This window comes from Salvelinus alpinus, chromosome 24, assembly GCF_045679555.1.
Source record: "Salvelinus alpinus chromosome 24, SLU_Salpinus.1, whole genome shotgun sequence".
Taxonomy (NCBI): domain Eukaryota; kingdom Metazoa; phylum Chordata; class Actinopteri; order Salmoniformes; family Salmonidae; genus Salvelinus; species Salvelinus alpinus.
Genome location: NC_092109.1, coordinates 40,450,447 through 40,459,892, shown reverse-complemented (window position 1 = coordinate 40,459,892; position 9,446 = coordinate 40,450,447). Strand labels below are relative to the sequence as shown.

Below are 9,446 nucleotides of genomic sequence, written 5' to 3'. Positions count from 1 at the left end.
GTATTCTAAAGTAACCTGTAGTAGTATTCTATAGTAAGTACTGTAGTAGTATTCTATAGTAAACTGTAGTATATTTTTTATGTGGGACCTGACAGCTCAGGGTGTCTTGTGGGCTGGGGGGCGTGCTGCGTGTGAGGTGGGGGGTGCTGGTCTGTAGCACGAGCCCGAGGTGTGGGACTGAATCACAATGAGTGACGGCTCAATGAAAATCACGGCACGACAGAAGAGAGGGAGGGGAGGGAGGGAGAGAGGAGAAGAGAGGGAGGGGATGGAGGGAGAGAGGAGAAGAGAGGGAGGGGTATAGAGCGAGCAGCTGCTGCCAAACCTAGCCCAGCCCAGCCTCCACGCACCCTCTCTCTCTCTCTTTCTCTCTCACAAGCACACACACGCTCACTGGTAGTGGTGGTGGTGGTGGTGGAGAAGAGATTCACGGGACAACAAAGAAGGTCTGCGCTGTTCTGCGTAAACTGCGGTTTCTGATCGCTGTCAGGGAAGAGAAAAAGGTCCCGAGTCTACACTACACTGGCTACTGTTTACTGAAACCCATTCCTCAGTTCTCTGGGGGGGGAAATACACGCAGCAAGACTGGAGGTGACAGAATCCTTAGTGAACCTCTTAGGTAAGCAAACTATGGAAAACTATCACCTACTGCAGGGAAATAAGCACAAATCAGTGCGCGTCTATCCATCTCTCTGTTTCAATTCAATTCAAGGGCTTTATTGGCATGGGAAACATATGTTAACATTGCCAAAGCAAGTGTTTCTCTGTCTCCTTTTTCTATGTGGCTATTATTGGAAATATGTCATTCACAGCCCCGTCTCTGTGGTGGAAAATCATTGTTTATTTATTGATATGACTGATGCTGATCAGATTGATCGATACCGTGGAAAGTGTTCTACATGCATGTATTGACCTATTTTGAAACCCCCTTTATGTTGTCAATTGGATACAAAAAACACAATCAAACATATTTTTCCAGATAAGAAATTCAGTTTATCAATTGAATCTTTTCACATTTTTTGCATTTGTTTGAATTGTAATCGAGGAGAACATGTCTTTGTAAGCAATGGGCTAGTTAGTGTGTGGACTGCATTACTCAGCAAAAATTCGTTCTGTAAATTTAACGCCGTGGGTGTTCAATTTCACACTTTCAACGTGTTTATAGGAGAACCGGCAAAATGTGTTAAATTTAAAGTTTTTAAAGTGTTGCCCTTTAAACACCGATGCTTTCCAACACCAGCGGCGTTAACATGTAAGACTAACTCATTGTTAAAGTTGCACTGTTATGGTGTTCACTAATACCTTGTATTAAACGCTTAAGAATTAAATGTTTACAATAGGTCAGTGTTAAACATACACAGTTATGGTGTTCACTAATGCCTTGTATTAAACGCTTAAGAATTAAATGTTTACAATAGGTCAGTGTTAAACATACTGTCACGTTCCTGACCTGTTTTCTCTTGTTTTATATGTATTTATTGGTCAGGGCGTGAGTGGTGGGTGGGCAGTCTATGTTTTCTATTTCTATGTTGGGTTTTGTGTTCGGCCTGGTATGATTCTCAATTAGAGACAGGTGTGTATCGTTTGTCTCTGATTGAGAGTCATACTAAGGCAGCCAGGGTTTCACTGGTGTTTTGTGGGTGTTTGTTTCCTGTGTCAGCGTTTGGGCCACACAGGACTGTCGCAGGTTAGTCACGTTTGTTGTTTTGTTTATTTGTAGTGTTTGTTGGTTTGCCATTAAAATCATGAATACCTCCTACTCCGCATCTTGGTCCGATCCATGCTCCTCCTCGTCTGAGGAGGAGAACGACATTGACAGCCGTTACACATACACAGTTGTGGTGTTCACTAATACCTGGTATTAAACGCTTAAGAATTATATGTTTACAAAAGGTCAGTGTTAAACATACACAGTTATGGTGTTCACTAATGCCTTGTATTAAACGCTTAAGAATTAAATGTTTACAATAGGTCAGTGTTAAACGTACACTGTTACGGTGTTCACTAGTGCCTTGTATTAAACGCTTAAGAATTAAATGTTTACAATAGGTCAGTGTTAAACGTACACAGTTATGGTGTTCACTGAGACCTTCACAGCAAATTGTTAAATCAACACTGATAGTGTTAAATTTAACACTGGTCCAGTGTTTATACAGTTCCACACTTTTCAGTTTTAAATTAACACGGCGCTTAGTGTAAAGCCTTTTTTTTGTTGTTGCATATTTCCCACAGTGCCTTGCCTTTTGAGTGAATTGTAGAGTTATCACACATGACTGTATTTGTTAGTTAGTGACAGAGAACATGGTTGTTGCATTCATCCATTTACAGTCCTCTGGCCTTCACCATGTGAGATTCGAAGCTAATATATTATCATTCAAATTAAAATTCTTTAGCACATACAACACATCATTCATGAGGCCTTATTTAGAGGGCCTAGTTTTACCCTAATACAGTGGCCAGAAACACATGGTTTACATGCAAAATAAGGCCTGCAAGTCACAGTATGCTGTCATTCCTATTGGAATCCAGCCAGAGTGGTCCCGTGTGGCTCAGTTGGTAGAGCATGGCGCTTGCAACGCCAGGGTTGTGGGTTCATTCCCCACGGGGGGACCAGGATGAATATGTATGAACTTTCCAATTTGTAAGTCGCTCTGGATAAGAGCGTCTGCTAAATGACTTAAATGTAAATGTAATTAGAATGTTTTTATCACCTCCATTCAGAATGACCGCCGGGTTGGGAAGACTAAGACATGAGACTACCGTAAGCATCTAAACTGGAATGACCATTTCAGATATAACAGATTGGATTAGCTTAGAATTGTATTTATATTTGAGTAGCGTAAATTTAATTTATCAGAGCATTCGGAAAATATTCTGATCCTTTCAAATTGGGTTAAGTTATAGCCTTATTCTAAAATGGATTAAATTAAATGTTTTCCTCATCAATCTACACACAATACCCCATAATGACAAAGCAAAAAACAGTTTTTTTGAAATGTTTGCAAAAAAAACAGAAATACCATATTTACATAAGTAAATTTGCTGTGACTCTTTGCTGTGAGACTCGAAATTGAGCTCAGGTGCATCCTGGTTCCATTGATCATCCTTGAGATGTTTCTACAACTTGATTGGAGTCCACCTGTGGTAAATTCAATTGATTGGACATGATTTGGAAAGGCACACACCTGTCTATATAAGGTCCCACTGTTGACAGTGCATGTCAGAGCAAAAACCAAGCCATGAGGTCGAAGGAATTGTCCGCAGAGCTCCGAGACAGGATTGTGTAGAGGCACAGATCTGGGGATCGGTACCCCAAAAAATTCTGCAGCATTGAAGTTCCCCAAGAAAACAGTGGCCTCCATCAGTCTTAAATGGAAGAAATCACCAAGACTCTTCCTAGAGCTGGCTACCCTGCCAAACTGAGCAATCGATGGAGAAGGGCCATGGTCAGGGAGGTGACCAAGAACCTGATGGTCACTCTGACAGAGATCCAGAGTTCCTCTGTGGAGATGGGAGAACCTTCCAGAAGGACCTCCATCTCTGCAGCACTCCACCAATCAGGCCTTAATGGTAGAGTGGCCAGACGGAAGCCCCTCCTCAGTAAAAGGCACATGACAGCCCGTTTTGAGTTTGCCAAAAGGCACCTAAAAGACTCTCAGACCATGAAAAACAAGATTCTCTGGTCTGATGAAACCAATATTGAACTCTTTGGCCTGAATGACTAGTGTCACATCTGGAGGAAACCAGGCACTGCTAATCACCTGGCCAATACATCCCTATTTTGAAGCATGGTGGTGGCAGCATCATGCTGTGGGGATGTTTTTCAGCGGTAGGGACTGAGAGATTAGTCAGGATCGAGGGAAAGATGAATGGAGCAAAGTACAGAGAGATCCTTGATGAAAACCTGCTCCAGAGCGCTCAGGACCTCAGACTGGGGTGAAGATTCACCTTACCACAGGACAACGACCCTAAGCACACAGCCAAGACAACACAGGAGTGGCTTCGGGACAAGTCTCTGAAGCCGGGACTTGGACCTGATCGAACATCTCTGGGGAGACCTGAAAATAGCCGTGCAGCAACGCTCCCCATCCAAACTGACAGAGCTTGAGAGGATCTGCAGAGAAGAATGGGAGAAACTCCCCAAATACAGGTGTGCCAAGCTAGTAGCGTCATACCCCAGTAGACTCGAGGCTGTAATCGCTGCCAAAGATGCTTCAACAAAGTAAAGGGTGCGAATACTTATGTAAATGTTATATTTCTGTCCCCCCCCCCCCTTCAAAAAAATAACTGTTTTTGCTTTGCCACTATGGAGTATTGTGTGTAGATTGAAGAGAGAAAACAACCTATTAAATGGATTAAATGGATTTTAGAATAGGCTCCTGAGTAGCGCAGCGGTATAAGACACTGCATCTCAGTGCTAGAATTATCACTACAGACACCCTGGTTCAAATTCAGGCTGTATCACAACCGGCCGTGATTGGGAGTCCCATAGGGCGACGCAAAATTGGTCCAGCGTCATCTGGGTTTAGCCGGTGTAGGCTGTCATTGTAAATAAGAATTTGTTCTTAACTGACTTGCCTAGTTAAATAAATAAATAAATATATTTTTTAAATAGAGCATGCTGGGAAATGTGATAATGATGGGACTGTTTTTTGGATTAACACTAGTTATTAACACCAACACTAGAGTACTTTTACACCAACAGGTGTTAATTTAATACTTACAGAGTTAATTTAACACCTGAATCAACAGTAGAAATGTTACATTGAACAATCAACGCTAGTTAACACTGGCCAATTTGACACCCTGATTGAACAACAGTATTTTTTTTAAACATGCAGCTTATAAAGCAACATCCTCTGGGGTTTATTCCGTTCATTAGGTGACACAAAGGAGCACTACATCAACACCACCACTGCTTAGACCAGGAGATGAAGACGATTTAGCTGTGTTTAAATCTCGGGACATCGTGTGCTCTGGCCTCTCTGTGTGCGCATCTTTTAAATATATAATAAGCCTAGCCTGCTATACTGTCCATCCACAGCCTAGCCTAGCCTGCTATACTGTCCATCCACAGCCTAGCCTACTATACTGTCCATCCACAGCCTAGCCTAGCCTGCTATACTGTCCATCCACAGCCTAGCCTAGCCTGCTATACTGTCCATCCACAGCCTAGCCTACTATACTGTCCATCCACAGCCTAGCCTAGCCTGCTATACTGTCCATCCACAGCCTAGCCTGCTATACTGTCCATCCACAGCCTAGCCTAGCCTACTATACTGTCCATCCACAGCCTAGCCTACTATACTGTCCATCCACAGCCTAGCCTGCTATACTGTCCATCCACAGCCTAGCCTACTATACTGTCCATCCACAGCCTAGCCTAGCCTGCTATACTGTCCATCCACAGCCTAGCCTAGCCTAGCCTACTCTACTATACTGTCCATCCACATCCTAGCCTAGACTACTATACTGCCCATCCACAGCCTACCCTACTATACTGTCCATCCACAGCCTAGTCTAGCCTAGCCTGCTATACTGTCCACCCACAGCCTAGCCTAGCCTAGCCTGCTATACTGTCCATCCACAGCCTAGCCTACTATACTGTCCATCCACAGTCTAGCCTAGCCTGCTATACTGCACATCCACAGCCTAGTCTACTATACTGTCCATCCACAGCCTAGCCTACTATACTGTCCATCCACAGACTAGCCTACTATACTGTCCATCCACAGCCTAGCCTAGCCTACTATACTGTCCATCCACAGACTAGCCTACTATACTGTCCATCCACAGCCTAGCCTAGCCTACTATACTGTCCATCCACAGACTAGCCTACTATACTGTCCATCCACAGCCTAGCCTACTATACTGTCCATCCACAGCCTAGTCTACTATACTGTCCATCCACAGCCTAGTCTACTACACTGTCCATCCACAGTCTAGCCTAGCCTGCTATACTGCACATCCACAGCCTAGTCTACTATACTGTCCATCCACAGCCTAGCCTGTTATACTGTCCATCCACAGCCTAGCCTACTATACTGTCCATCCACAGTCTAGCCTAGCCTGCTATACTGCACATCCACAGCCTAGTCTACTATACTGTCCATCCACAGCCTAGCCTACTATACTGTCCATCCACAGCCTAGCCTACTATACTGTCCATCCACAGACTAGCCTACTATACTGTCCATCCACAGCCTAGCCTAGCCTACTATACTGTCCATCCACAGACTAGCCTACTATACTGTCCATCCACAGCCTAGCCTAGCCTACTATACTGTCCATCCACAGACTAGCCTACTATACTGTCCATCCACAGCCTAGCCTACTATACTGTCCATCCACAGACTAGCCTACTATACTGTCCATCCACAGCCTAGCCTACTATACTGTCCATCCACAGCCTAGTCTACTATACTGTCCATCCACAGCCTAGTCTACTATACTGTCCATCCACAGCCTAGCCTACTATACTGTCCATCCACAGCCTAGCCTAGCCTACTATACTGTCCATCCACAGCCTAGCCTAGCCTACTATACTGTCCATCCACAGCCTAGCCTACTATACTATACTGTCCATCCACAGCCTAGCCTACTATACTGTCCATCCACAGTCTAGCCTACTATACTGTCCATCCACAGCCTAGCCTACTATACTGTCCATCCACAGCCTAGCCTATTATACTATACTGTCCATCCACAGCCTATTCTAATATACTGTCCATCCACAGACTATTCTAATATACTGTCCATCCACAGCCTATTCTAATATACTGTCCATCCACAGCCTATTCTAATATACTGTCCATCCACAGCCTATTCTAATATACTGTCCATCCACAGCCTAGTCTACTATACTGTCCATCCACAGCCTATTCTAATATACTGTCCATCCACAGCCTATTCTACTATACTGTCCATCCACAGCCTATTCTAATATACTGTCCATCCACAGCCTATTCTAATATACTGTCCATCCACTGCCTATTCTAATATACTGTCCATCCACAGCCTAGTCTACTATACTGTCCATCCACAGCCTATTCTAATATACTGTCCATCCACAGACTATTCTACTATACTGTCCATCCACAGCCTATTCTAATATACTGTCCATCCACAGCCTATTCTAATATACTGTCCATCCACAGCCTAGTCTACTATACTGTCCATCCACAGCCTATTCTAATATACTGTCCATCCACAGACTATTCTACTATACTGTCCATCCACAGCCTATTCTAATATACTGTCCATCCACAGACTATTCTAATATACTGTCCATCCACAGCCTATTCTAATATACTGTCCATCCACAGCCTATTCTAATATACTGTCCATCCACAGCCTATTCTAATATACTGTCCATCCACAGCCTATTCTAATATACTGTCCATCCACAGACTATTCTAATATACTGTCCATCCACAACCTATTCTAATATACTGTCCATCCACAGGCTATTCTAATATACTGTCCATCCACAGCCTATTCTAATATACTGTCCATCCACAGCCTATTCTAATATACTGTCCATCCACAGACTATTCTACTATGCTGTCCATCCACAGCCTATTCTAATATACTGTCCATCCACAGCCTATTCTAATATACTGTCCATCCACAGCCTATTCTACTATACTGTCCATCCACAGCCTATTCTAATATACTGTCCATCCACAGACTATTCTACTATGCTGTCCATCCACAGCCTATTCTAATATACTGTCCATCCACAGCCTATTCTACTATACTGTCCATCCACAGCCTATTCTACTATGCTGTCCATCCACAGCCTATTCTAATATACTGTCCATCCACAGACTATTCTACTATACTGTCCATCCACAGCCTATTCTAATATACTGTCCATCCACAGACTATTCTACTATGCTGTCCATCCACAGCCTAGTCTACTATACTGTCCATCCACAGCCTAGTCTACTACACTGTCCATCCACAGCCTATTCTAATATACTGTCCATCCACAGACTATTCTACTATGCTGTCCATCCACAGCCTAGTCTACTATACTGTCCATCCACAGCCTAGCCTACTATACTGTCCATCCACAGCCTAGCCTAGCCTACTATACTGTCCATCCACAGCCTAGCCTACTATAATGTCCATCCACAGCCTAGCCTAGCCTAGCCTACTATACTGTCCATCCACAGCCTAGCCTAGCCTAGCCTACTATACTGTCCATCCACAGCCTAGCCTAGCCTAGCCTACTATACTGTCCATCCACAGCCTAGCCTAGCCTGCTATACTGTCCATCCACAGCCTAGCCTACTATACTGTCCATCCACAGCCTAGCCTAGCCTAGCCTACTATACTGTCCATCCACAGCCTAGCCTAGCCTACTATACTGTCCATCCACAGCCTAGCCTAGCCTACTATACTGTCCATCCACAGCCTAGCCTAGCCTACTATACTGTCCATCCACAGCCTAGCCTAGCCTACTATACTGTCCATCCACAGTCTAGCCTAGCCTACTATACTGTCCATCCACAGCCTAGCCTAGCCTACTATACTGTCCATCCACAGCTTAGCCTACTATACTGTCCATCCACAGTCTAGCCTAGCCTACTATACTGTCCATCCACAGCCTAGCCTAGCCTACTATACTGTCCATCCACAGTCTAGCCTAGCCTACTATACTGTCCATCCACAGCCTAGCCTAGCCTACTATACTGTCCATCCACAGCCTAGCCTAGCCTACTATACTGTCCATCCACAGCCTAGCCTAGCCTACTATACTGTCCATCCACAGCCTAGCCTACTATACTGTCCATCCACAGCCTAGCCTACTATACTGTCCATCCACAGCCTAGTCTACTATACTGTCCATCCACAGCCTAGTCTACTATACTGTCCATCCACAGCCTAGTCTACTATACTGTCCATCCACAGCCTAGCCTAGCCTACTATACTGTCCATCCACAGCCTATTCTACTATACTGTCCATCCACAGCCTAGTCTACTATACTGTCCATCCACAGCCTAGCCTAGCCTACTATACTGTCCATCCACAGCCTAGCCTACTATACTGTCCATCCACAGCCTAGCCTAGCCTACTATACTGTCCATCCACAGCCTAGTCTGCTATACTGTCCATCCACAGCCTAGTCTGCTATACTGTCCATCCACAGCCTAGTCTGCTATACTGTCCATCCACAGCCTAGTCTGCTATACTGTCCATCCACAGCCTAGTCTGCTATACTGTCCATCCACAGCCTAGCCTACTATACTGTCCATCCACAGCCTAGTCTACTATACTGTCCATCCACAGCCTAGCCTACTATACTGTCCATCCACAGCCTAGTCTACTATACTGTCCATCCACAGCCTAGCCTAGCCTACTATACTGTCCATCCACAGCCTAGCCTACTATACTGTCCATCCACAGCCTAGTCTACTATACTGTCCATCCACAGCCT

The 9,446-nt window shown here is 44.5% G+C and overlaps 1 protein-coding gene across 1 annotated transcript in view; it reads left to right on the top strand.

Moving 5' to 3' along the window:
• Nucleotides 1-352: 352 nt before the first annotated feature.
• dclk1a (doublecortin-like kinase 1a) overlaps nt 353-9,446 on the top strand; it is a 192,430-nt gene continuing 183,336 nt past the window's right edge. The window contains exon 1 of the mRNA XM_071364897.1: nt 353-619. The gene's annotated coding sequence lies outside the window, so the exon portion shown is untranslated. The remainder of the gene's footprint in view (nt 620-9,446) is intronic.